At 48.2% G+C, this 27,963-nt stretch overlaps 1 pseudogene; it reads left to right on the forward strand.

The window, feature by feature from the left end:
• Window positions 1-27,963, forward strand: part of LOC125706767 (intersectin-2-like) — a 130,220-nt pseudogene that overhangs the window by 17,004 nt on the left and 85,253 nt on the right.

Consider the following 27,963-nt stretch of genomic DNA (forward strand, 5'->3'; position numbering starts at 1 on the left):
CAACAAGGAGCAGTTTTTTGGGGGGGGGAGGACAGAGGGGTACAAGTGCCCCTGTGACAAAATAAATAAACATGTAGACATATTTAATTTATTAATGGCACATTTCTCCTTTCATATGTTTTAGGGTGTTTTCTGGCCAGTCGTGACCTGGTTTTGGATAGTACGCCCATGTGTGTCATGTGGTAGCCCTTAACCAATCGCCTTGAGTCCGCAGGTGGACGAGAAGACGGAAGGCGAGCAGGGCTGGCTGTATGGCAGCTACCAGGGCAAGATGGGCTGGTTCCCTGAGAGCTACGTCGAGAAGCACAGCCAACCGGAATCTGCGGCCAGCACCAAGCAGGCTCTGATGCCCACAACTGCATCTACCTCAGTCTCTGCAAGGTAATGTTGCCCCTTGGTGTCCAGCATCTAAACTGGTCCTGTGTCATATCTGAATGCTTATGTGGGTCTCACTGACCGTTTTCTCCTGGTCTGTCCCTACTTCAGCAAGGCGGAGGCTAATTCCAGTACCTTCCCAGCAGGACAGAGCACTCCTGGGGGGGCAGGGCAGAACTCTGCCTTCACTCCCACCCACCCTCCAGGCTCTGCCTCTATGGAGTATGGACAGGTAGTTATCCTGGGAGCGCCCCCTACCTGAAGAATACCGTAACTGCATCTGAATATGTCTCGAGTGAGAATTCAGAACTGGCCCCACCCGATCGGTCGTGTTCTTTTTCTGTATTTCCACTGCATGCCTCAGCCTCTCCTATGCGTATTTATGTGCCAGTGAGTCTGTGGCCTGTTTGCATGGCTGCATCTGAACCATGTCTGTTCAGAAGCCTTCAACTGCTTCTGCGACTGTCTTGCACGTTACTGCAGTATTTTGTTCTGTACTATGCTTTTTCTTTATTTATATATAACAATCAGAAGCAGGTTTGCTGTTTCTGGGGACCCATTTAAAAAGCCACTTTGGGGCCCCTCCACAAGGTGGTGACTTTGTGGCCAGCAAGGGGCCCCCAACACAAATGCATGATTTTATCGCCATAAACAAGTCAACTATGTTTGCTAATAGTGTAGTTTGTATATATGTTGTTTTTTTGGTCATATTTGTGCATGTGTTTGCACATATATAACAATACACTGAGATGTACCATGTATGCACGAGAGTGTTAACTTTCTAGGTATATTCATAAGTTGGTAAACTTTCATGTTAACATGTCCATTTTTGGGGGGATTTTTAAGGTAGTTTCAAGTACGTCTAGATCAGATCTTGTTTCCTGAGTGGTGTCCCGGCTGACAGACATGTTTTCTGCGTTGTCAGGTGGCAAGTGGCCTCCAGGTGCAAGCGCTGTGCTCCTGGACGGCCAAGACGGACAACCACCTGAACTTCTCCAAGGATGACATCATCACGGTGCTGGAGCAGCAGGAAAACTGGTGGCTGGGGGAGCTGAATGGGGTGCAGGGCTGGTTCCCCAAGACTTACGTCACACCAGTGAGCCGGAATGAGTAAGTGACACTCTTGGCGGTTCCTCGGGAGGTTCCAGAAGGGTTCTGGTTCTGCTCAGACCAAAGCCTGTCAGCTACCTGGAGACTGGTGGTCATTTACTGAGCCATTTCCTTATTCTAATTCCATATTTCTACGTATTTATTACTGAAGTGGTATTTGATTTGCATTTTTCGGGGCAGGCATCTAGGAGTGATTTTAAATAATCCCTGCCTTTTCTTTGTGACATGTTTGAGAAAATGTGCTAGATTTAGTATGGTAAATTTGGTTTGACTGATTGACTCAACACTTATGAATGCTATTGTGATGTTTTTGTGCTTATATTATTGGTTGAGATAAGCGAGATCAATTTGTAAGGGATTTTTTTCTTTTTCTATTGAAAAATGCGTATGAGCAGAATCGCCGATCCATTTTTTTTCACTTTATTTTGCCAGACCCCTATATTCTTCTGTGGATGAGTTCAATAACCCTGACAATACTCTACAAGAAGGTAAGTTTCTTTTCCAGGCAAGAATTTGAATGAAAAGAAGTTAAATTAAGCTAAGCAGAAGCGCATTTTGCATACATTGTGTCTTTCTTTGATACCCAACATTCCATTTTAGCCAGTCACTACTCTTCACTTTGTTTGGCCATCTGTAATCTAGCATATTGTCATCTTGACTTCTCTTGCGTACCTTTTAATCATCTTGATATTAATGGTATTGCTGCTAGCATGTCAGAAGTAACCTTGAAACAGGGTCTGGTGTGAGAGGCCATTGTCGAAAAGGAGAAAGCCGGATTTTGTCACTGGCTGTTGACCGTTGATTTTCTGTCTAATCAGAAGGCAGGTTTTGTGGCAGTTAAAAATCATTTGGCCATTCTGTCTCTCATCCAATCAGAGTATGTAGCCTTATATACCTATGAAAGCCCAGAGTCAGGAGACCTCACTTTCAACGAAGGAGACACCGTCGTTGTGACGGAAAGAGAAGGGGACTGGTGGAAAGGGTACATCGGAGACAGGAGTGGAGTCTTCCCCTCCAACTACGTAACGCCAAAGGAATCTGAAGTAAATTGTCATGAACGACTTTTCTCAGAGATACTTAAACTGCAGAGTTTATTGTCTATAAATAATAAATCATGACAGGCTAACTTTTGCTACTCTGACCTCTACCAATATGTGTGTCTGTCTACTGGAAACCACTGGAAAGTCAGGTGGAGTCGGCAAAAAGCCAGGTAAGGATGCGGGATCCCACAGTCACCACTCAGTAAAGAGCCAAGAAATTCACTGGCAGCCACCACACACCTTTATCTTTGCCTTTCCGTTGATGCTGGTGCATCTGCAGCTAGGCTGTGTCCTGTATACAGATGAAACACAGCTGTGTTCAATAGTCTTTGCGAGTGCCGACTGCTGCGAAGCTCTATCTACCTTGAACACGTGTGCTTGTTTGCGTTCGCATTCATTTGTGAATGTGTATGACAGAGGTTGCCCAAGTGACGACTGCGTACACGGCCACCGGAGCGGAGCAGCTGAGCCTGGCCCCGGGACAGCTTATCCTCATCCAGGGCAAGAACCCATCTGGGTGGTGGCAAGGGGTTCTGCAGGTCTGTGGACCCGTGTTGTCATGATAGTGACGTTAATCAAATGTGGAGGCCGCCCATAATGAGGTCTAATCCTGGGCTGTTTTTGGGAGGAGGCATTGAAGTTGAGTTGCGGGTCTCTCTCAGGTCAGATGCATTTGTCCTAAATTAGGTTGGCATGTATGTCCTGATGAGGAACCTCTTGTCTTGTATCTGTCCAGGCTAGGGGTAAAAAACGCCAGAACGGATGGTTCCCCGCCTCCCACGTCAAGCTCTTGGGCCCCACCAGTGGGAAGTCCACACCAGCTCCAGTTCCAAGTAAGATCAACAGCATCACATGCCAAGATCTGCGATGATCTCCGTCTGCATCTTCCGTAACAGCCTTTCCTACATGTTGGCTGTTCCTTCAGTTTGCCAGGTCATCACCATGTACGACTACAAGGCGGGCAACGAGGATGAGATGAGCTTCTCCAAAAGTCAACTGATCAATGTGCTGAACAAGGACGATGCTGATTGGTGGAAAGGGGAGCTGAATGGCGTCGTCGGCTTGTTCCCCACCAATTACGTCAAGATGACCACGGAGTCCGATCCCAGTCAACAATGTAAGTTTAATTTTTTTCCCCCCCCAAGTAATATTTGTTTGTCTTGTTGATAGTTGCAAATGTCTTAAGATACAAAGTTTGCAGCCTAGTGTTTCATGCTGTTGGCAATAAATGAGAGAGCGGTAGTTCCAAAATCTAAGGTGGAAAGTGACCTTCGGGTAAAAGTTGACCCACGTTACAGTGCCCACCTGCATTGTATGGGTCTCTCAAAGGGCTGTTCTCCTGCTGACTGCAGCTCTACCAAGGCTACGGTTTGGCTTCCTGCTTGGGTCTGACTTTCTGAACAGAAATGGTTTGTGTCCAAAGATGAATCGAGAGAGTTTGCAGTAGCTGTGTGCTGCAGGGGAAACCTAAACACAGATAAGAAATGATTCATTGGTGACCTCATGGGAGGCCTGGTGATGTGAAGTAGGGCAGTTTGAAAGATACTACCTGGTATTGGCAAATGTCTTCATAAAAAAACATGATGAGAGGGTCGATGAGTTTCCACATCATGGCGTGCATACTCTCTCTTCTGCCATCCGCCTATTAGGACTGGGTTTCTTCTCAGAGTTGTGCTTCAGAGTTTGAAGACATCATGTTTGAAGAAGTCCTTGATTAATGTCTGTCCCTCTCCTTCCATCCATCCGTCCACCCTCCTTACACTCTTCTCCTGCCATCTTTCCCTTCTTTCCCCCCCACCTTTCCCTCCATCTTTCCCTCTATCTGTGTTGTTCTTGTAGGACGGCATCGTTGCCTCTTCCTCCACAGCTTCTCAGAGCTGTTCAGATACCCTTTAGGTGCTCCATATCAGTCAATGCTTCCTCGCTGGATAGGGCCTGCCTTCTCATCAAATTCACTTTCTTTTACTTCTGCTTTAATATTATTATTATTATTATTTAAATTTTTTTCCTCATGTGTTGAAGCAGGTCCCACACACCTACCAGTCCAACAGCAAGTGCCCCCCTCTGTAATTTTTATATTCATGTTTTTAGTCTTTAAAATTGTTCTTGCTTATGATGCAAAGCTGATAGATGCTGATGCCATATTTAAAGTATAAAGCATATCATTTAAACAGCTTTTTGGGAGAGCGTGAAGGTGGTTGATGTGTATGTAGAGTCATAGTCATTAACTATTTAAAACATATTTTTCTTTCAAAAATGGCTTTTTACCCTAAGTGCAATTGAGTATCCTAACTTTTTTTTGTTTGTTTGTTAAAACGTCTCTCACTGACAGTTATATCTGAATGTTACTGCGCAGATGGAAAATCTGGGATAATCTGTGCAGGCAACGGTGCGTTTACGCTTAGCTTGTAGTTCAGTTATGGGCTACGTACCGTTGGGTAATTGCATAAGTGTGTGTGCGTGTGTTCACAGTATGAATTCACATGTACACAGACACATGCTTTCCATTGGTAGGTTTTTTTTGCCAACCCCATGAGTTAAATCCTCTCCCTCTACGAAATCCCATGGCTTTAGCTATAGTACTGTGCTCAGTGCTGGTCAACCCATTAGGTGACATAGGCAGCCACCTGGGGTGCCATCTTTTGGTGAGGCGCTGCCTTAGCCAGCCAATATCACTTTGTCGCAGACAGGGGGCCCTGGTGGTGTAGCTTGCCTACGGCGACACATGAGCTTCAACGATTACTGGCTGTTTACGTACTTCTTTAAGTACTGTGTTTTGCCTATGGGTATAGTGTGTAGAATATTCGTCATACAGCTGTGTTATACCTAGACTAAGGGGAAACCTTTGTTGCCTTACATGTAGTTGTGTATTTTGAGGGTGTTATTTGTTATAATGTATGGAGTGGAAGGGTATTCAAGCAGGCAGTCATACACTGGTTGCAGCCTTCATCTTTTCCCTATGTGGGGGTCGGTGAGCCATTCGAGGGTCAAAGTTCTGGGTCCTTGCTTCACTGTTTGCTGTTTTTTCCGAACACTCGCGGCGGGCTTTGGTGGACTTTGGTTTGCCCTGTTAGTGCCCCGGTGCAGTGTCTGCCGCTTTCCCGCCTGAGGGGGTTTGGACCAGGATGCTGTGAGTTTTCAGCTGATCTGCCATAATACTGGAAATGTTTTAGAATATATTTTTTTTTGCTTTAAGTGACCTTAGGGAGGTAACGTCAATGTAAATGCCCCCCCCCCCACCAAGATGGAGTGGTTAATTCAGGTAATTATATGCATAACCTTTAACGAAACAAGGCCTGCTTGTTTCAGTACATCAAAACAGTACATGTTTTGCGGTTTCTGGGTTCTAACAAGTTTAAAAACTAGTTATAACTAAGATACATGTCTTTATTTAATAATAATTGATACTTTATTGAGCCCTATGGGGAAATTCTCTTTACGCCACCCCCAGTTTGCTTTCTGTAAGTGACAGCAAGCTGGCCGCAAAGGGTAGCCACCCATAGCAGCATTCAGGGAGCTGGGGGTTAAGGGCCTTGCTGAAGGACCCGCAGATGTACTGAGGCTGGGCGAAAAACGAGGCTTTAGCCCACTGAGCCTCACACTTTGCTTTTTCATGCAACTTAAAATGAAAATCTGCCTTGCAGTTAGATACCATTGATTATTTGGTTATTGATAAAATTCAGATGTTAGATGGGCTAATTCTTTTTTTGGTCACTAAGGTTTAGACTCTGAAGATTATCCTTCTGCATGGTGCCTGCTGACTATTTGGTCCATGCCAGTGTGCCAGAGGTAAATTCATGTGTTGACAATGTCCCATGTGTTGACAAATGCTAAAGAATCGTATTACTCGGTTAAGGATAAAAATGGCAGATTTGGTGGTTTATAAAGTGTGGTCTTTTGCTCTCACATCAGGGTGAAACTCTCTGTGCCTCAGTGTTCAAGAAATCATCACTGCTGCGGCACTTTGTAGTAAAACTACAAGCATTTTGAATGTAACCTGGTTTGCCCAGATTTTACTCTTAGTTGTATTGACTTATTTTATTTTATATGAAAGTGCAGTTTAATGAAAAAAAAATGGATGACTGTGATATTGTGTGCTCAGTCTACAATATGTGTGATTACTTGCAGTAAGGCATAGAAATGTCTGAATAAGGTATTTAACAGCTGAAAAATATCCTCTACTTGGAAAACATTTTGCAAGCAATTAAAGGTTTGCTCTGTTTATGCAAATTTGCAATCTGTTTATGCTGCTGGCAAGAGAGATGCATTTTGAATGAATCCCTTGCATTAATTGTTAAACAGTCTATGCAGTTTGAGGTTTCATTTGGCCCCACTGGGAATTTACCCACAGTGCATTGGCAGTAGTCAAGTCAGTTTGTCTGTGTTAAAGTTCCCAAGCTGTGTTACTTTGAAAATGTGCCTCAAATTATACATATGTACATTTATCGTGAAAATAAAGGATTTGCTTAAAAAGCACCTGCTTTTTTTTGGCAAGTCATTGTCTTACACAAGGATGGTGTGAGGTTTGGTTATTAGCGTCTAATATATATATATATCCAGGACCAGGTTATTCAAGAAGCTAAGCACTAGGATGGTTACAATGGGTTCGAGAGAGGAAACCTGGCTGCGGTTTTTAAGGCTTGGAGATGAGGCTCATGCAAAAAGGCGTATTGAAAGTTACCCAATGGAGTTTCAGCGTCTGCGCGCATCTGAATTTTCAGCAAAAGGTAAGACGGACGGGAGGGTTGTTCTCGCGCAGTGACTTAGCGACAGCTCCGGGTAGCGGCTTCTCAAGCCAGTGGTTTAGCCACATGTTTGGGGCCACGCAAGACAGCTGCTGACCGCGGCTGCCCCCCCCCCCACTCCCACCCCCACCCCCACCCCCGTCATCCCCGACCCTGCAGGGTGTGCTGACCTGACCAGCCTGGACACCATGAGTCCGCAGGAGAGGAAGCGACAGGGTTACATCCACGAGCTCATTGAGACGGAGGAGCGATACATGGCTGACCTTCAGCTGGTCCTGGAGGTATGATCTGCAGTGGGGCCCCCGTGAGGTCTTTGCACTTCAGTCTGCTTTAAGCATTTGCAGTTTTGAGTTTTTATATTCTTGTCATGGATCTCATGTATAGGGCTTTGAGTGTAGGTTTTTGTGCCAGAACATGTTTAACTTATTTTCCCTAACATTTTGTTATCCCTCTTAACCTTTACTAACCCTTTCCAACTTTGCCCGTCTCTCATTTTTTTTTCTCCAGGTGTTTTACAAGCCCATGTCTGAGTCGGGACGCCTGACAGATGTTGAAATGGCCATGATCTTCGTCAACTGGAAGGACCTGATTATGTCCAACACCAAACTTCACAAGTGTGTCTTTCCACAAGCTTGTTTCTTCTTGGTAGCTGAAATTCTTGGGAATGAAACATGATCCGATGCTGCCACCTTGCTCTAGGAATACGAACTGCGAGTATCGTGTCCCACAACAGCAAATGTCATAGGCAGAGTGAAGTCCCAGAAATAGAGAAGTGCCAGGAAAAGGAATTATCTATGCAGTCGATGGATAATAACAAAACAGGCTGCACAGTTTTTGCACTTAAAGAACTGACTGGAATGTTTGTTGAGAATGGCACTGGCCAGCATTCTGTTTTTGAAACTCACCTGAACTTTTACGAAGAAATTGCTTGGTACTGGACTTGGCGGCCTTTGCGGTTTTGGTGATTGTGTTTGTGAATGGCAGGGCACTGAGGGTGAGGAAGAAAACGGGTGGCGAGAAGATGCCGGTGCAGATGATTTTGTCTTTTCCTGCAACAAAAGACTGACAAGGAACCCGAGTTCAAGGACTTCCTCAAGGTGAGGAAGCCCTGGAACAAATGGGAGGGGTAGATAGTTCATTGTTAAAGGCTGTTCCAGAGCGATCGGTAAGCGGGAGAATTGCAGCCGTCCAAATGTCCTCAGTGAAAAAGCGGTAGCGGGTTAAATGGATGTTGAACTGTTCTTTATTTTCTTCTGAAAATGAAAGGTCAGTCTCTGGGCCAGATAGACCAATGAATTACAAAGATATCTTGCGGGCTCTATGAGACCTCTGGACTCAACTCTTCTAAAGCACCTAGACTGAAATTTAGAGTGGTGCTTTAGATAAGGACGTAGGCTAGGGTTTCTGACTCCTAAGTGTGTGTGTGTCTCTCTCTCAGAAAATCGCTACAGATCACCGGTGTAAAGGTATGCCACTGTCCAGCTTCCTGCTGAAGCCTATGCAGAGAATCACCCGCTATCCACTCATCATAAAGAACGTAAGTCCTGCACATTGTCACCCGTGGTCCCTCCTTCAGTGTGCGATGTGGGAGGCATGACGAATTAGCCTCATCCAATTTGCCTTGGATTTAGCTCAATTTGGGTTGCTGCTACGTATGACTTTGCCCTGCCAAAGATGCAGTTCGTGTCAATTCCTTTGGGGACCAAATGATAATGGTTGTGACCATCATCATGGTCAGCAAATACAAGAAAGAAAAATGAAATGCAAAAACTTCAGGCAGAAGAGTGAGTGTTGGGGAAAGCGCCCGGCGTTTCCACCCCAACTCCACATTTACGAGACACACACAGGTTACAGTTTTACTTGCAAGGGTACCCACACTCTCTGCAATGCAAACTACAGCAGAATGTGTTACAAAGGGTGGTTCCCCTTGGCTTCTTTATTTATAGTCAATGGGGGGCGCAAGAGAGGGAAGTGAGATTCTTATCTAAGTAGGCAGCTGTTAACCACCTACTTAGAGTACAATAGCTAAGAGTATGTGGCTAGAAGATAAGAAATAACGTATACATATATATTTACACTCATTGCTGATCATACAGAAATGATTAACAACTGTTTCTTCTTGTTTATCATGACAGTATGATCAGAAGCATCAACATTGTAGAAGTTGCAAACCTTCATTTAGACCACATTGTCATTATCCTGGAAAACATTTAATTCCGTTTCTTCAGGTCCGAGCCCTGCACGGGTGCTTTCGGCTCGGCCGTCATTATGAATTATATGTCTTCTTCATCGCCATCGCTGGAAACAGGCTCTGTCTCTATAGTTTGGGTAAGGGAGAGAAACATTGTACTGCGTGTCCGAAAAGCAGCATTAAGAGCTTGATTAATAAACATTTTCAAACATGGTATAACAGTAATAAAACAACAGAAAAATAAAATGAAAAACAAAAGAAGAGGTAGGCATGTTTTCATCAGTATTGACCACCATGTTCCTGTAATAAACCAGTCTAACCAGGATGAGGAGGACTGCGGTCGACTGTCCATGGTCATCACTTTTTGTAAGTTTCGGAGGCGGTCTAAGGCAGATGTCATATTGGGTGTAAGTGCAGCACGTTTGGTTCAGGAGGACACATACTCCTCCTTGTGCGGCTGTCAGTAGGTCTAATGCCATACGATTCTGGATTACCATCTGTCTGGTTATGTCTAATTGTTCATTTTGTTTTTGGTTAATCAGTATCGAATCATTCATAAATAGACCTAGTCTATAATTTAGAGTTTCTAGAGTTTTCCAATTCCTAGCCCAGGGAACAGGGCCAGCATAACTTTACTGCCTGTTCCCCACAATTTATGTTCAGCGGGCACGTCGGTTCCCCACACACTATCATGGGGTTGTATTGATATCGAACGCCTTCTCCTGCTTCTGAAGAAAGTTTTACTTTCCTGTGCTATCAGGAAGGTGTGATCTGAAACAAAAATAAGAGCGCACACTCCAAACCAGTTCGGTGGTAAGACAAAGTATGCACGAGGTCCACACAACCATGCTACTCCGTCCACCCAATATGTTCCATTACTGGGGCGAAGCAATGCAAACTACAGCAGAATGTGTTACAAAGGGTGGTTCCCCTTGGCTTCTTTATTTATAGTCAATGGGGGGCGCAAGAGAGGGAAGTGAGATTCTTATCTAAGTAGGCAGCTGTTAACCACCTACTTAGAGTACAATAGCTAAGAGTATGTGGCTAGAAGATAAGAAATAACGTATACATATATATTTACACTCATTGCTGATCATACAGAAATGATTAACAACTGTTTCTTCAACCTAACAGTCCCTCCTGTTTATCATGACAGTATGATCAGAAGCATCAACATTGTAGAAGTTGCAAACCTTCATTTAGACCACATTGTCATTATCCTGGAAAACATTTAATTCCGTTTCTTCAGGTCCGAGCCCTGCACGGGTGCTTTCGGCTCGGCCGTCATTATGAATTATATGTCTTCTTCATCGCCATCGCTGGAAACAGGCTCTGTCTCTATAGTTTGGGTAAGGGAGAGAAACATTGTACTGCGTGTCCGAAAAGCAGCATTAAGAGCTTGATTAATAAACATTTTCAAACATGGTATAACAGTAATAAAACAACAGAAGCAGCGCACTTGGCTTGGGATATGTTCATAGCTTTACCATACACCGTAGGTCCTTCACTATGAGTGGGCATTACTGAACAAACATAGCAATTTGTCACATTTTTCGCTGTTACAGTATCAGTAGTTTTGCATAAATGGATGTGAGTGGTCAGCGGGCAACGGGCGTAGATGGAAGTCATCATGGGTCCATCGCCGTAGGTGCTGTAATGGAGCTGGTGAGAGCCAGGACAACCATACAAGTCCTACAACAAGAATGACCCCTAGAGTCACTTTACCACATCCCCACCCTATCAGGGCCATCCTAAATAGAGTGCAGCTCAGTTGTTTTCTTCACCGGGTTGAGACAACAGCACCCTATTGGTTACTGTGCCTTTGTAGCGGACTTCCACTGCTACTCTGTTGCTGAGGCCTCTGATAAGGGCTTGATGGGTTTACAGTGACTTTTGTGTATCCAGGAAGGTCATTCTGCGATCTTTACTGCTGTTGGTGTTGTGAGGAGGACTTGATAAGGACCGTCCCACCGAGGTGTGCTCCAATCTTTCCGCAACAGGACCTTGACCAGGACCCAATCTCCCGGCTGCAAGTTATCCTGTTGAGTAGAAACAGAATTTACCGGCAGATGTTAGTAGTTTACGCATCCAATCAGCCAGCGTATTTTCTCGGTCTGCTTTTTCTATGTCATTCATTTCAGTTGCTAGGGGAAATGGTCTACCATACACTATTTCAAAAGGTGTTAATCCTGCAGGAGTGGGAGTTATTCTCATCCATAATTTTACTAGAGACAAACATTCTGGCCACGGCCTTTTTGTCCATTGTCTTTTTTAGCCTTGTTTTAATAGTGCCGTTGGTCCTTTCCACTAAGCCTGCGCTCTGGGGGTGATACGCACAATGATTCTTAAGCGTAAAACCTAATGCTTGTGAGCAAAGGGACATAGTCTGATTTACAAAATGAGTCCCATTGTCTGATCTTATAATATGAGGTATGCCATAGGTAGGGAAATAATGGCTTACCAAACATTTTGCAACGGTCATTGCATCACAATGCTTTACAGGGTATATTTCTACCCACTTAGAAAAGGTGTCTATAATAACTAGACAGTATTTCTTTCCTTGTGACCAAGATAATTCAATAAAATCCATATGTACAACTTGAAACGGATACTCAGCTGTGGGGAACTGGCCACGTTTTGGTCTGATGTTTCCTTGTGCATTGTGTTTACAAAAAATTAAGCATGTCCTACAAAATTGTTTTGCATAATCAGAAAAATTTATAGCATAGAAATATTGTTGTATGATATGTACCATCCCTCCTGTTGAGACATGAGTATTTCCATGGCTCACCAAAGCAGCTGTTTTGTATAAATTTTTTGGTAGGATGGGCTTGTCATTCATATAGTAAACTTTCTCTCGTTGTATTGCTCCTCTTTTGATCCAACTTTGTACTTCTATTTTAGGAGCATGAATCTGTGCATCACATAGCACATCGCTATCTATAAAAAGAATGTCTGCCACTGATAAGGTAGGTTGTTTCAGTGCCGCTTCTTTGGCGGTTTTATCTGCAAAACTATTTCCTGCGGTTTCAGGAATCCGCAGGTCATCAGTCTGGTGTGCTTTGCATTTGCACAGTGCAAAGTGAGTCGGTAAATGCACAACGTCTAATAATCTAAGTAGCAAATTCGTATGAGTAAGAGATGTGCCCTGTGATGTTCTAAAACCTCTATTTTTCCAGACTCTTGCATGGTGATGGACAGCTGCAAACACATATTGACTATCAGTGTAGATAGTAAGTGACTTGTTCTTGAACAGTTCACATGCCCTGATCACAGCATAAAGTTCAGCCGCTTGTGCTGAACAAGTAGAAGGGAGTGCATTGGCTTCTAACACTTCAGTACAGCATACCCAACTTTATTTTTTTCCATATCATTTTTTGATGCTGAGCCATCTACATAAACAACTTCTGATCCTGGTATAAAAGTTTGCAGAATATCTGCTCTTGGTTTTGTTTGTTCTTCTATTGTTGCTTTGCAAGAATGTGGCTCTCTGCGGTAGGGAGAAGCGTACTAGGGTTCAATAGGCCACACCGCTGAAGTTCAATGTTACGTTGTGAGAGCAAAAGTGACACTAAGGTAAGATGTCTTGTATGTGTTAAGAATGGAAGCGGTGTCTGCAACAAGATTAGAGACACAGAATGAGGAACTTTAAGTATGAGGGGGTGACAAAGTACCAATTCTGCTGATACCTTTACTGCTTCTGCAGCAGCTGCACAGGCCTGTAAACACTGTGGAAAGCCAGCTGCTACTGCATCTAATCGTTTTGAATAGAATGCTAACGGTCTCTCTTTTGCTCCGAATCATATAACCTTGTTATATGTCCTCTACACATAGGGTGAATGGTTGTTGATAATCTGGTAGAGCAAGGGTCACATTGGTTTGCAACATTCTTTTTAAATTTGTAAAAGCATTTTCTCCGTCCTCAGAGTCATCTCCTTCCCGTATATTAAATTTTGCAAAGGTTGAACTAACCTCTACAATAATTGCAGAGCCCTAAAAAGTCTGTGGTTTAGGTGCTTCCTGTATAGCTTGTTTCCTTATCTCTAGCAGCGAGCGACCTTTTTGTGAAAGGTTATGCCCTAAATAGACAACTGTCTTTTTGCAGTACTGCAACTTCTGTTTAGAAGCTTTATGTCCAGTATTGTATAAATGCTGAAGCACAGTTAGGGTAGTTTCTTTGCAATGTTGTTCTGAATCTGCTGCTATTAAGATATCATCCACGTATAGTAATACCTGACTATGTGATGGTATTTCACAGGTACTCATAGGCCATGGTATATACATGTGGGCTTTCAGAAAATCCCTGAGGGAGTCTAGTATATGTATATTTTTTCCCTTTATAGGTAAATCCAAATAAATGTTGAGAATCAGGGTGCAATGGTACTGAGAAAAATGCATTACTAAGATCCACTACTGAGAAGTAGCTTTTATCAGGAGTCAATGAGTTGAGCAATAAGTGTGGGTTAGGCACGTCTGGTGCTGCATGTTGCACTATGTTATTAACAGGTCTTAAATCCTGCACCATGCGCCATTTCCCTGTATGTCCCTTCTGGACTGGAAAGATAGGAGTGTTGCAAGTGGCTTCAGGAGCCTCTCGCAATATTCCTGATGCTAACATGTCTTGCACTACAGGGGCTATACCTTTCTCTGCTTCAGGTTTTAATGGGTATTGCCTAACTACCGGACGGTGTTCTGATTTCACAGTTACTTTGTAAGGTGGGAATCCCTTTACCAGCCCTACATCAGTGGGGGAGGACGACCACAACCCTTCTGGAAGGCGATCTAGATCTGGACATGATCCCTCCTCCAGGGTTGAAAAAATTTGTCAGGTTGGGTCCTTTAAGTGTGTGGTGGGAGTGGTTTGAACTCTCCATCCCAAAGGAAACCGCCACACATTGTGTTTCTCATCATAGCTCCAACAGGAGCCAGATACGGGTTGGTAGTCATTGTAACTGTGCATAGAATCTCGTAAGAACATCTCTACATCTCTCCACTGCATCTGGGGTGGTTTTGAAAGAGATACGTGTGGTGTTCTCTCTCTAAATACAGCTTGTTGCTTGTTAGATAAAATGACTGAGGCTGCTGAAAACCCAGTGGTGGGGTTAACATACATATATTGTAAGGTAATACAAGTGTCTTGGAGGGCATGAAACGTTTTGTCATAGACATAATCTGGTCCAAGGGTGTCTTTGTACCACATAGTGACGTGTAAGGCATCGTCAGGCATGAACTGGGCCTGTCTAGGGGACTGCTTTTCTCTAGTTTTCCGCAATAATTCTCGTGTCTGTGCAGTTCCCCCTAGGTCCAGAGACCAGTAATATTGTGGTGTTGTGGTTCCTTGCACAACATAAGCTTCCTCATTTACGATTGCTTTCATGCCAGTGGCTGTGGCAACCACGCTAATGCCCATTTGTACCATAAGGTCTCGACCTAACAAGTTAACAGGACAAGAAGGGCTTATTAACACCTGTGCTTGACATTCAAGTCCAGTTTCCTTATCTTTTACTGCAACTGGGTTTGTTAACTGATGTCTGTCTGTCTGACCTCCTGCCGTTTTTATATTTATGACTGATGAAGAATATGTGACTCCGGGAGGACTGGAGGTTAGGACAGTCCTACATGCTCCAGTGTCACACAGACATTCATATACTTTGCCGTTTATGACTAACTTCCGACTTGGCAAGGTTTCCCACTGCCTTTCTGCTAATAACTGACACACTGCTTGTAAATCTATTTCCTTATCTAAAAGGTCTTGTAAAGTGACCTCCGTTTCCTTTCTTAAAATCACCTCTGTCGGTAACAGGGGCCTCCGAGGGGGGTCATTGATCATTGTTTTCAATGGAGTTTGGGTTATATGGTTGTTTCCCTACTCTACAATTCCTAGCTAAGTGTCCAGGTTTCCTGCATGTCCAGCAAATGTTATCTTGCTGAGACGAATTCCTGTAATTGTTTCTGAAAACACCTCTCCCCCTTCCTCGGCCTCTTGACCTTCCTCTGAATCCTCCCCTCCCCGGAGGATTCATTTGCACTAACGCTACTACATCTGAGGCGCTGAATATTGTGTCTGTCTTTTCCTGTTTCTGCGCTCTCTGCGTGTGTTGGGCATATTCTAGTGCTTGTTGGACTGAACCAGTATTCTGATGTACCCAATGTTTGTCAAGATATTTTCGCAATTCGGGCTTTAGGCCTGCGACAAAAGCTCGTTTTAGCTGTTGTTGGTACACTCCTACTGCCTCTTCATCAAATGGGATCCCTGAGTTTCCTCTAAATACAACTCTCATTCTATCCATAAAATCCTCAGGTTCCTCTCCATCTTTTTGTTTACATTGCGCTATTCTGCCATAATCTGCTCGTCTCATAAACACTATCTCTATCCTTCCATGTAATTGTTGCATACTCTGTTTTCTACGTACATCTCTTAACTTACTTTGTTCCAACCATGCATCAGAAAAAACATATTCTTTTTTTCTGTCTTTACCTTCTTTCTTATTGGTAGTCTGTAACATCTCCAGTTTTAAGTTTCCCTGTAATTTTAATATATCTGGAGTGTGGAGTTTTCCTTCAAACCCATGTTTTTTTGATCCTGGCTTATATCCTTCCATAAACTTCTCATCTCCCTCTAGTTCCATTTGTTTACTTTGATTCTTCCCCATTGTTACCTTTTAATGGATACACTACAAAAAATAAAAAATCCTAAAAGCAAGTATCTGGCATGAGACCTCAGGAGGACACTAACACGGCCTTCTACTGCTCCCTATTAGAGCAGCGGTGTTAGTTTTCAGGGATGAAACCCGTCCTTGATCCTTCAGTCACCAGTATGTTGTTGCTTTTAGGGTGGATCGTGTAGGTTAATCTAAAACCTATAAAAACACATCCACATACATCAATATATATATTTCCAACAACGCCTACTTTCTCTCCCGGTTAATTTCGGCTAACCTCAACCACATGCATGTCTTGGCCACCTACTTATTTAGGTGCCGTATCTCTCACTTGGCCACCTACTCACTTAGGTGCCGTATCTCTCACCTGTATAGTGTGCTCTCTGATCCGTCACCGAGGTCCTTCAGACATCACCAGACGTCGAGCGCAGTTCTAACCACCGGCCTGATGACGAATTCACATCACAGGTCTTTCTTGCACCCGACTTCGAGTGGCTGTCGACAGACTTCGGTGTCGCTTCTCTCGGCGTACTGGAGACGTCTTCGGGGTTCCTCGGATCCGGCTCGAAGGACCAAATTCTATGTTGGGGAAAGCGCCCGGCGTTTCCACCCCAACTCCACATTTACGAGACACACACAGGTTACAGTTTTACTTGCAAGGGTACCCACACTCTCTGCAATGCAAACTACAGCAGAATGTGTTACAAAGGGTGGTTCCCCTTGGCTTCTTTATTTATAGTCAATGGGGGGCGCAAGAGAGGGAAGTGAGATTCTTATCTAAGTAGGCAGCTGTTAACCACCTACTTAGAGTACAATAGCTAAGAGTATGTGGCTAGAAGATAAGAAATAACGTATACATATATATTTACACTCATTGCTGATCATACAGAAATGATTAACAACTGTTTCTTCAACCTAACAGTGAGTATGGGTATTGTGAAATGTTGGATGTCAACTGTTACAAAACGTGCTGCACCAGTTTATTTATGGATGGATGGATGGATGGATGGATCTGATTAACATCAAACCGCCAGTAACTTCACTCTACCCTGAACTCCACAGTCCTTGTCCAAAGACAGAGTTCATTCTTAGGCAGGTCCCAGACCTATTTCCAAATCTCCTGCTCCCCAGATTCTCGAGAACACTCCAGAGAATCACTTGGACCATGGACACTTGCGGGAGGCTCTGGACAGGGCCGAGGAGCTCTGTCTGCAGGTCAACGAGGGGGTCCGGGAGAAGGAGAACTCCGACAGGTTAGAGTGGATTCAGAGCCATGTCCAGTGTGAAGGCATCACTGAGGTGAGCACATCTAATGCAACTATATCACGAAGCTCTTGTCTATAGCCTGGGTTTTATATAATCTACAATATTCCCTCCTGAAGTTCTTAACAAATGTTTGTTTACATGCACAGCCTCTAACAAAGTCGTCTACAGAGTTAATCCTACTACAAGTTAGGGTCTGGATTTTTGCAGCTTCCAAATTGTTCCATTTCCCTACAGAACTTGATATTCAACTCCTAGGCTGCCTGGGTCCCCGAAAGCTGCTACACAGCGGCAAGGTCTATAAAACTAAGAGCAACAATGACTTCAATGACTTCCTGCTGCTCACCCAAGCAGTGAAGCAGTTCACCTCATCAGGGACGGATAAGCTCTTCAGTCCCAAGTGCAACATGCAGTTCAAGATGTACAAGAACGTGAGACTCTTTTTCATGCTGGGGAGTACAGTTACATTTACGGCACAAAATCATACATTGCGTTTTAAATGAACTTTTCATATCCATACAATTCGGAGTAGAACTTTCTAGAAAGAGGTGCCATTTCCTTAGTTGTATGTTTAGCCCATTTTTACGGGCTTTCTCTACTGTGTGTACTTCCAATTTAATGCGAGTCTATGACCCGATTTTGGTCTTCTATCCAACCAGCCCGTGTTTCTAAATGAAGTTCTGGTGAAGATGCCCTCCGATCCGTCTAGCGATGAGCCAATCTTCCACATCTCCCACATCGACCGTGTTTATACTCTCAGGACAGAGAACATCAATGAGAGGTTAGTGGGGAAGGAAGGGAGTTAGAGAAGAGACTAAGGAGAATTGAACAAGGAAGCTGTGGCTTCAGTCCACAAGGAGGCTCCCTCGGTGTCCTGTTCTGGTAACAAATCAGGTGTTTCAATCAGGGTTAATCAATCAGGACTGCCTGGGCGCAGAAAATCAAAGCTGCTTCAGAACATTTCATAGAGACTGAGAAGAAGAAGCGAGAGAAAGCTTACCAAGGTGAACTATTTTATTTGCATTTAATCCTTTTCAAACTTCAGTCCAATTTTGTCTACAAAATTGCTTGTCCTTTTCCTATTTAATTTAGTTATAATCTACGTACTCCCTCTAGGCTGGTGCTGGTTTGTCAGTGTCAGGCTGGTGCTGGTTTGTCAGTGTCAGGCTGGTGCTGGTTTGTCAGTGTCAGGCTGGTGCTGGTTTGTCAGTGTCAGGGGGCTGCTGGTTTGTCAGTGTCAGGCTGCTGCTGGTTTGTCAGTGTCAGGATGCTGCTGGTTTGTCAGTGTCAGGATGCTGCTGGTTTGTCAGGATGCTGCTGGTTTGTCAGTGTCAGGATGCTGCTGGTTTGTCAGTGTCAGGATGCTGCTGGTTTGTCAGGCTGCTGCTGGTTTGTCAGGATGCTGCTGGTTTGTCAGGATGCTGCTGGTTTGTCAGGATGCTGCTGGTTTGTCAGGATGCTGCTGGTTTGTCAGGCTGCTGCTGGTTTGTCAGGCTGCTGCTGGTTTGTCAGGCTGCTGCTGGTTTGTCAGGCTGCTGCTGGTTTGTCAGGCTGCTGCTGGTTTGTCAGTGTCAGGCTGCTGCTGGTTTGTCAGTGTCAGGCTGCTGCTGGTTTGTCAGGCTGCTGCTGGTTTGTCAGGCTGCTGCTGGTTTGTCAGGCTGCTGCTGCTGGTTTGTCAGGCTGCTGGTGGTTTGTCAGGCTGCTGCTGCTGGTTTGTCAGGCTGCTGCTGCTGGTTTGTCAGGCTGCTGCTGCTGGTTTGTCAGGCTGCTGCTGCTGGTTTGTCAGGCTGCTGCTGCTGGTTTGTCAGGCTGCTGCTGCTGGTTTGTCAGGCTGCTGCTGGTGGTTTGTCAGGCTGCTGGTTTGTCAGGCTGCTGGTTTGTCAGGGTCAGGCTGCTGGTTTGTCAGGGTCAGGCTGCTGCTGGTTTGTCAGGGTCAGGCTGCTGCTGGTTTGTCAGGGTCAGGGTGCTGCTGCTGCTTTGTCAGTGTCAGGGTGCTGCTGCTGCTTTGTCAGTGTCAGGGTGCTGCTGCTGCTTTGTCAGTGTCAGGGTGCTGCTGCTGCTTTGTCAGTGTCAGGGTGCTGCTGCTGCTTTGTCAGTGTCAGGGTGCTGCTGCTGCTTTGTCAGGCTGCTGCTTTGTCAGGCTGCTGCTTTGTCAGGCTGCTGCTTTGTCAGGCTGCTGGTGGTTTGTCAGGCTGCTGGTGGTTTGTCAGGCTGCTGGTGGTTTGTCAGGCTGCTGGTTTGTCAGTGTCAGGGTGCTGGTTTGTCAGTGTCAGGGTGCTGGTTTGTCAGGCTGCTGCTTTGTCAGGGTCAGGCTGCTGCTTTGTCAGGCTGCTGGTTTGTCAGGGTCAGGGTGCTGGTTTGTCAGTGTCAGGGTGCTGCTTTGTCAGGGTCAGGGTGCTGCTTTGTCAGGGTCAGGGTGCTGCTTTGTCAGGGTCAGGCTGCTGCTTTGTCAGTGTCAGGCTGCTGGTTTGTCAGGGTCAGGCTGCTGCTTTGTCAGGCTGCTGCTTTGTCAGGCTGCTGCTGGTTTGTCAGTGTCAGGCTGCTGGTTTGTCAGGGTCAGGGTGCTGCTTTGTCAGGGTCAGGGTGCTGCTTTGTCAGGGTCAGGGTGCTGCTTTGTCAGGGTCAGGGTGCTGCTTTGTCAGGGTCAGGCTGCTGCTTTGTCAGTGTCAGGCTGCTGGTTTGTCAGGGTCAGGCTGCTGCTTTGTCAGGCTGCTGCTTTGTCAGGCTGCTGCTGCTTTGTCAGGCTGCTGCTGGTTTGTCAGTGTCAGGGTGCTGGTTTGTCAGTGTCAGGGTGCTGGTTTGTCAGGCTGCTGCTTTGTCAGGGTCAGGGTGCTGGTTTGTCAGTGTCAGGGTGCTGGTTTGTCAGGCTGCTGCTTTGTCAGGCTGCTGCTTTGTCAGGGTCAGGGTGCTGGTTTGTCAGTGTCAGGCTGCTGCTTTGTCAGTGTCAGGCTGCTGCTTTGTCAGGGTCAGGCTGCTGCTTTGTCAGGGTCAGGCTGCTGCTTTGTCAGGGTCAGGCTGCTGCTTTGTCAGGGTCAGGCTGCTGCTTTGTCAGGGTCAGGCTGCTGCTTTGTCAGGGTCAGGCTGCTGCTTTGTCAGGGTCAGGCTGCTGGTTTGTCAGTGTCAGGCTGCTGGTTTGTCAGGCTGCTGCTTTGTCAGTGTCAGGCTGCTGGTTTGTCAGGCTGCTGCTTTGTCAGGCTGCTGGTTTGTCAGGCTGCTGCTTTGTCAGGCTGCTGGTTTGTCAGGGTCAGGGTGCTGGTTTGTCAGGGTCAGGGTGCTGCTTTGTCAGTGTCAGGGTGCTGCTTTGTCAGGGTCAGGCTGCTGCTTTGTCAGGGTCAGGCTGCTGCTTTGTCAGGGTCAGGCTGCTGCTTTGTCAGTGTCAGGCTGCTGCTTTGTCAGTGTCAGGCTGCTGCTTTGTCAGTGTCAGGCTGCTGCTTTGTCAGTGTCAGGCTGCTGCTTTGTCAGTGTCAGGCTGCTGCTTTGTCAGTGTCAGGGTGCTGCTGGTTTCAGTGTCAGGGTGCTGCTTTGTCAGGCTGGTGGTTTGTCAGGCTGCTGGTGGTTTGTCAGGCTGCTGGTGGTTTGTCAGGCTGCTGGTGGTTTGTCAGGCTGCTGCTGGTTTGTCAGGCTGCTGCTGGTTTGTCAGGCTGCTGCTGGTTTGTCAGGCTGCTGCTGGTTTGTCAGGCAGCTGCTGGTTTGTCAGGCTGCTGCTGGTTTGTCAGGCAGCTGCTGGTTTGTCAGGCTGCTGCTGGTTTGTCAGTGTCAGGCTGCTGCTGGTTTGTCAGTGTCAGGCTGCTGCTGGTTTGTCAGGCTGCTGCTGGTTTGTCAGGCTGCTGCTGGTTTGTCAGGCTGCTGCTGGTTTGTCAGGCTGCTGCTGGTTTGTCAGGCTGCTGCTGGTTTGTCAGGGTGCTGCTGGTTTGTCAGGGTGCTGCTGGTTTGTCAGGGTGCTGCTGGTTTGTCAGGGTGCTGCTGGTTTGTCAGGCTGCTGCTGGTTTGTCAGGCTGCTGCTGGTTTGTCAGTGTCAGGCTGCTGCTGGTTTGTCAGTGTCAGGCTGCTGCTGGTTTGTCAGTGTCAGGCTGCTGCTGGTTTGTCAGTGTCAGGCTGCTGCTGGTTTGTCAGTGTCAGGCTGCTGCTGGTTTGTCAGTGTCAGGCTGCTGCTGGTTTGTCAGTGTCAGGCTGCTGCTGGTTTGTCAGTGTCAGGCTGCTGCTGGTTTGTCAGTGTCAGGCTGCTGCTGGTTTGTCAGTGTCAGGCTGCTGCTGGTTTGTCAGTGTCAGGCTGCTGCTGGTTTGTCAGTGTCAGGCTGCTGCTGGTTTGTCAGTGTCAGGCTGCTGCTGGTTTGTCAGTGTCAGGCTGCTGCTGGTTTGTCAGTGTCAGGCTGCTGCTGGTTTCAGTGTCAGGCTGCTGCTGGTTTCAGTGTCAGGCTGCTGCTGGTTTCAGTGTCAGGCTGCTGCTGGTTTCAGTGTCAGGCTGCTGCTGGTTTCAGTGTCAGGCTGCTGCTGGTTTCAGTGTCAGGGTGCTGCTGGTTTCAGTGTCAGGGTGCTGCTGGTTTCAGTGTCAGGGTGCTGCTGGTTTCAGTGTCAGGGTGCTGCTGGTTTCAGTGTCAGGGTGCTGCTGGTTTCAGTGTCAGGGTGCTGCTGGTTTCAGTGTCAGGGTGCTGCTGGTTTCAGTGTCAGGGTGCTGCTGGTTTCAGTGTCAGGGTGCTGCTGGTTTCAGTGTCAGGGTGCTGCTGGTTTCAGTGTCAGGCTGGTGGTTTGTCAGGCTGCTGGTGGTTTGTCAGGCTGCTGGTGGTTTGTCAGGCTGCTGGTGGTTTGTCAGGCTGCTGGTGGTTTGTCAGGCTGCTGGTGGTTTGTCAGGCTGCTGGTGGTTTGTCAGGCTGCTGGTGGTTTGTCAGGCTGCTGGTGGTTTGTCAGGCTGCTGCTGGTTTGTCAGTGTCAGGCTGCTGCTGGTTTGTCAGTGTCAGGCTGCTGCTGGTTTGTCAGTGTCAGGCTGCTGCTGGTTTGTCAGTGTCAGGCTGCTGCTGGTTTGTCAGTGTCAGGCTGCTGCTGCTTTGTCAGTGTCAGGCTGCTGCTGGTTTGTCAGTGTCAGGCTGCTGCTGGTTTGTCAGTGTCAGGCTGCTGCTGCTTTGTCAGTGTCAGGCTGCTGCTGCTTTGTCAGTGTCAGGCTGCTGCTGCTTTGTCAGTGTCAGGCTGCTGCTGCTTTGTCAGTGTCAGGCTGCTGCTGCTTTGTCAGTGTCAGGCTGCTGCTTTGTCAGGGTCAGGCTGCTGCTTTGTCAGGGTCAGGCTGCTGCTTTGTCAGGGTCAGGCTGCTGCTTTGTCAGGGTCAGGCTGCTGCTTTGTCAGGCTGCTGGTTTGTCAGGCTGCTGCTTTGTCAGGCTGCTGCTTTGTCAGGCTGCTGCTTTGTCAGGCTGCTGGTTTGTCAGGGTCAGGGTGCTGGTTTGTCAGGGTCAGGCTGCTGGTTTGTCAGGGTCAGGCTGCTGCTTTGTCAGGGTCAGGCTGCTGCTTTGTCAGTGTCAGGCTGCTGCTTTGTCAGTGTCAGGCTGCTGCTTTGTCAGTGTCAGGCTGCTGCTTTGTCAGTGTCAGGCTGCTGCTTTGTCAGTGTCAGGCTGCTGCTTTGTCAGTGTCAGGCTGCTGCTTTGTCAGTGTCAGGCTGCTGCTTTGTCAGTGTCAGGCTGCTGCTTTGTCAGTGTCAGGCTGCTGCTTTGTCAGTGTCAGGCTGCTGCTTTGTCAGTGTCAGGCTGCTGCTGGTTTGTCAGGCTGCTGCTGGTTTGTCAGGCTGCTGCTGGTTTGTCAGGCTGCTGCTGGTTTGTCAGTGTCGTGCTGCTGGTTTGTCAGGCTGCTGCTTTGTCAGTGTCAGGCTGCTGCTGGTTTGTCAGGCTGCTGCTGGTTTGTCAGGCTCAGGGTGCTGCTGGTTTGTCAGTGTCAGGGTGCTGCTGGTTTGTCAGTGTCAGGGGGGTGCTGGTTTGTCAGGGTGCTGGTTTGTCAGGGTGCTGGTTTGTCAGGGTGCTGGTTTGTCAGTGTCAGGCTGCTGCTTTGTCAGGGTCAGGCTGCTGCTTTGTCAGGCTGCTGCTTTGTCAGGCTGCTGCTTTGTCAGGCTGCTGCTTTGTCAGGCTGCTGCTTTGTCAGGCTGCTGCTTTGTCAGGCTGCTGCTTTGTCAGGCTGCTGCTTTGTCAGGCTGCTGCTGGTTTGTCAGGCTGCTGCTGGTTTGTCAGGGTGCTGCTGCTTTGTCAGGCTGCTGCTGCTTTGTCAGGCTGCTGCTGGTTTGTCAGGCTGCTGCTGGTTTGTCAGGCTGCTGCTGGTTTGTCAGGCTGCTGCTTTGTCAGTGTCAGGCTGCTGCTTTGTCAGTGTCAGGCTGCTGCTTTGTCAGTGTCAGGCTGCTGCTTTGTCAGTGTCAGGCTGCTGCTTTGTCAGTGTCAGGCTGCTGCTTTGTCAGTGTCAGGCTGCTGCTTTGTCAGTGTCAGGCTGCTGCTTTGTCAGTGTCAGGCTGCTGCTGCTTTGTCAGTGTCAGGCTGCTGCTGCTTTGTCAGTGTCAGGCTGCTGCTGGTTTGTCAGTGTCAGGCTGCTGCTGGTTTGTCAGTGTCAGGCTGCTGCTGGTTTGTCAGTGTCAGGCTGCTGCTGGTTTGTCAGTGTCAGGCTGCTGCTGGTTTGTCAGTGTCAGGCTGCTGCTGGTTTGTCAGTGTCAGGCTGCTGCTGGTTTGTCAGTGTCAGGCTGCTGCTGGTTTGTCAGTGTCAGGCTGCTGCTGGTTTGTCAGTGTCAGGCTGCTGCTGGTTTGTCAGTGTCAGGCTGCTGCTGGTTTGTCAGTGTCAGGCTGCTGCTGGTTTGTCAGTGTCAGGCTGCTGCTGGTTTGTCAGTGTCAGGCTGCTGCTGGTTTGTCAGTGTCAGGCTGCTGCTGGTTTGTCAGTGTCAGGCTGCTGCTGGTTTGTCAGTGTCAGGCTGCTGCTGGTTTGTCAGTGTCAGGCTGCTGCTGGTTTGTCAGTGTCAGGCTGCTGCTGGTTTGTCAGTGTCAGGCTGCTGCTGGTTTGTCAGTGTCAGGCTGCTGCTGGTTTGTCAGTGTCAGGCTGCTGCTGGTTTGTCAGGCTGCTGCTGGTTTGTCAGGCTGCTGCTGGTTTGTCAGGGTGCTGCTGGTTTGTCAGGGTGCTGCTGGTTTGTCAGGGTGCTGCTGGTTTGTCAGTGTCAGGGTGCTGCTGGTTTGTCAGTGTCAGGGTGCTGGTTTGTCAGGCTGCTGCTTTGTCAGGGTCAGGGTGCTGGTTTGTCAGTGTCAGGCTGCTGCTTTGTCAGGGTCAGGGTGCTGGTTTGTCAGTGTCAGGCTGCTGCTTTGTCAGGGTCAGGGTGCTGGTTTGTCAGTGTCAGGCTGCTGCTTTGTCAGGCTGCTGCTTTGTCAGGGTCAGGGTGCTGGTTTGTCAGTGTCAGGCTGCTGCTTTGTCAGGGTCAGGCTGCTGCTTTGTCAGGCTGCTGCTGGTTTGTCAGTGTCAGGGTGCTGGTTTGTCAGTGTCAGGGTGCTGGTTTGTCAGTGTCAGGGTGCTGGTTTGTCAGGCTGCTGCTTTGTCAGGGTCAGGCTGCTGCTTTGTCAGGGTCAGGCTGCTGCTTTGTCAGGGTCAGGCTGCTGCTTTGTCAGTGTCAGGCTGCTGCTTTGTCAGGGTCAGGCTGCTGCTTTGTCAGGGTCAGGCTGCTGCTTTGTCAGGGTCAGGCTGCTGCTTTGTCAGGCTGCTGCTTTGTCAGGCTGCTGGTTTGTCAGGCTGCTGCTTTGTCAGGGTCAGGCTGCTGCTTTGTCAGTGTCAGGGTGCTGCTTTGTCAGGGTCAGGGTGCTGGTTTGTCAGTGTCAGGCTGCTGGTTTGTCAGGGTCAGGCTGCTGCTTTGTCAGGCTGCTGCTTTGTCAGGCTGCTGCTGGTTTGTCAGTGTCAGGGTGCTGGTTTGTCAGTGTCAGGGTGCTGGTTTGTCAGGCTGCTGCTTTGTCAGGGTCAGGGTGCTGGTTTGTCAGTGTCAGGCTGCTGCTTTGTCAGGGTCAGGCTGCTGCTTTGTCAGGGTCAGGCTGCTGCTTTGTCAGGGTCAGGCTGCTGCTTTGTCAGGGTCAGGCTGCTGCTTTGTCAGGGTCAGGCTGCTGCTTTGTCAGTGTCAGGCTGCTGCTTTGTCAGGGTGCTGCTGGTTTGTCAGGGTCAGGCTGCTGGTTTGTCAGGGTCAGGCTGCTGGTTTGTCAGGGTCAGGCTGCTGCTTTGTCAGGGTCAGGCTGCTGCTTTGTCAGGGTCAGGCTGCTGCTTTGTCAGGGTCAGGCTGCTGGTTTGTCAGGGTCAGGCTGCTGGTTTGTCAGGCTCAGGCTGCTGGTTTGTCAGGCTGCTGGTTTGTCAGGCTGCTGCTTTGTCAGGCTGCTGGTTTGTCAGGCTGCTGCTTTGTCAGGCTGCTGGTTTGTCAGGCTGCTGGTTTGTCAGGCTGCTGGTTTGTCAGGCTGCTGGTTTGTCAGGCTGCTGGTTTGTCAGGCTGCTGGTTTGTCAGGCTGCTGGTTTGTCAGGGTCAGGGTGCTGGTTTGTCAGTGTCAGGGTGCTGCTTTGTCAGGGTCAGGCTGCTGCTTTGTCAGGGTCAGGCTGCTGCTTTGTCAGTGTCAGGCTGCTGCTTTGTCAGTGTCAGGCTGCTGCTTTGTCAGTGTCAGGCTGCTGCTGGTTTGTCAGTGTCAGGCTGCTGCTTTGTCAGTGTCAGGCTGCTGCTGGTTTGTCAGGGTGCTGCTGGTTTGTCAGGGTGCTGCTGGTTTGTCAGGGTGCTGCTGGTTTGTCAGGGTGCTGCTGGTTTGTCAGGGTGCTGCTGGTTTGTCAGTGTCAGGGTGCTGCTTGTTTGTCAGGGTGCTGCTGGTTTGTCAGGGTCAGGGTGCTGCTGGTTTGTCAGGGTCAGGGTGCTGCTGGTTTGTCAGGGTCAGGCTGCTGCTTTGTCAGGGTCAGGCTGCTGCTTTGTCAGGGTCAGGCTGCTGCTTTGTCAGGGTCAGGCTGCTGCTTTGTCAGGGTCAGGCTGCTGCTTTGTCAGGGTCAGGCTGCTGCTTTGTCAGGGTCAGGCTGCTGCTGGTTTGTCAGGGTGCTGCTGGTTTGTCAGGGTGCTGCTGCTTTGTCAGGCTGCTGCTGCTTTGTCAGGCTGCTGGTTTGTCAGGCTGCTGGTTTGTCAGGCTGCTGGTTTGTCAGGCTGCTGGTTTGTCAGGCTGCTGGTTTGTCAGGCTGCTGCTTTGTCAGGCTGCTGCTTTGTCAGGCTGCTGCTTTGTCAGGCTGCTGCTTTGTCAGGCTGCTGCTTTGTCAGGCTGCTGCTTTGTCAGGCTGCTGCTTTGTCAGGGTCAGGGTGCTGCTTTGTCAGGGTCAGGGTGCTGCTTTGTCAGGGTCAGGCTGCTGCTTTGTCAGTGTCAGGCTGCTGCTTTGTCAGTGTCAGGCTGCTGCTTTGTCAGTGTCAGGCTGCTGCTTTGTCAGTGTCAGGCTGCTGCTTTGTCAGTGTCAGGCTGCTGGTTTGTCAGTGTCAGGCTGCTGCTGGTTTGTCAGTGTCAGGCTGCTGCTGGTTTGTCAGTGTCAGGCTGCTGCTGGTTTGTCAGTGTCAGGCTGCTGCTGGTTTGTCAGTGTCAGGCTGCTGCTGGTTTGTCAGGCTGCTGCTGGTTTGTCAGGCTGCTGCTGGTTTGTCAGGCTGCTGCTGGTTTGTCAGGGTGCTGCTGGTTTGTCAGGGTGCTGCTGGTTTGTCAGGCTGCTGCTGGTTTGTCAGGCTGCTGCTGGTTTGTCAGGGTGCTGCTGGTTTGTCAGGGTGCTGCTGGTTTGTCAGGGTGCTGCTGGTTTGTCAGGGTGCTGCTGGTTTGTCAGGGTGCTGCTGGTTTGTCAGTGTCAGGCTGCTGCTGGTTTGTCAGTGTCAGGCTGCTGCTGGTTTGTCAGTGTCAGGCTGCTGCTGGTTTGTCAGTGTCAGGCTGCTGCTGGTTTGTCAGGGTGCTGCTGCTTTGTCAGTGTCAGGGTGCTGCTGCTTTGTCAGTGTCAGGCTGCTGCTGGTTTGTCAGTGTCAGGCTGCTGCTGGTTTGTCAGTGTCAGGCTGCTGCTGGTTTGTCAGTGTCAGGCTGCTGCTGGTTTGTCAGTGTCAGGCTGCTGCTGGTTTGTCAGGGTGCTGCTGGTTTGTCAGGGTGCTGCTGGTTTGTCAGGGTGCTGCTGGTTTGTCAGGGTGCTGCTGGTTTGTCAGGGTGCTGCTGGTTTGTCAGGGTGCTGCTGGTTTGTCAGGGTCAGGCTGCTGGTTTGTCAGGGTCAGGCTGCTGGTTTGTCAGGGTCAGGCTGCTGGTTTGTCAGGGTCAGGCTGCTGGTTTGTCAGGGTCAGGCTGCTGGTTTGTCAGGGTCAGGCTGCTGGTTTGTCAGGGTCAGGCTGCTGCTTTGTCAGGGTCAGGCTGCTGCTTTGTCAGGGTCAGGCTGCTGCTGGTTTGTCAGGGTCAGGCTGCTGCTGGTTTGTCAGGGTCAGGCTGCTGCTGGTTTGTCAGGGTCAGGCTGCTGCTGGTTTGTCAGTGTCAGGCTGCTGCTTTGTCAGTGTCAGGCTGCTGCTTTGTCAGTGTCAGGCTGCTGCTTTGTCAGTGTCAGGCTGCTGCTTTGTCAGTGTCAGG

This window comes from Brienomyrus brachyistius, chromosome 13 (assembly GCF_023856365.1).
Source record: "Brienomyrus brachyistius isolate T26 chromosome 13, BBRACH_0.4, whole genome shotgun sequence".
Taxonomy (NCBI): Eukaryota; Metazoa; Chordata; class Actinopteri; order Osteoglossiformes; family Mormyridae; genus Brienomyrus; species Brienomyrus brachyistius.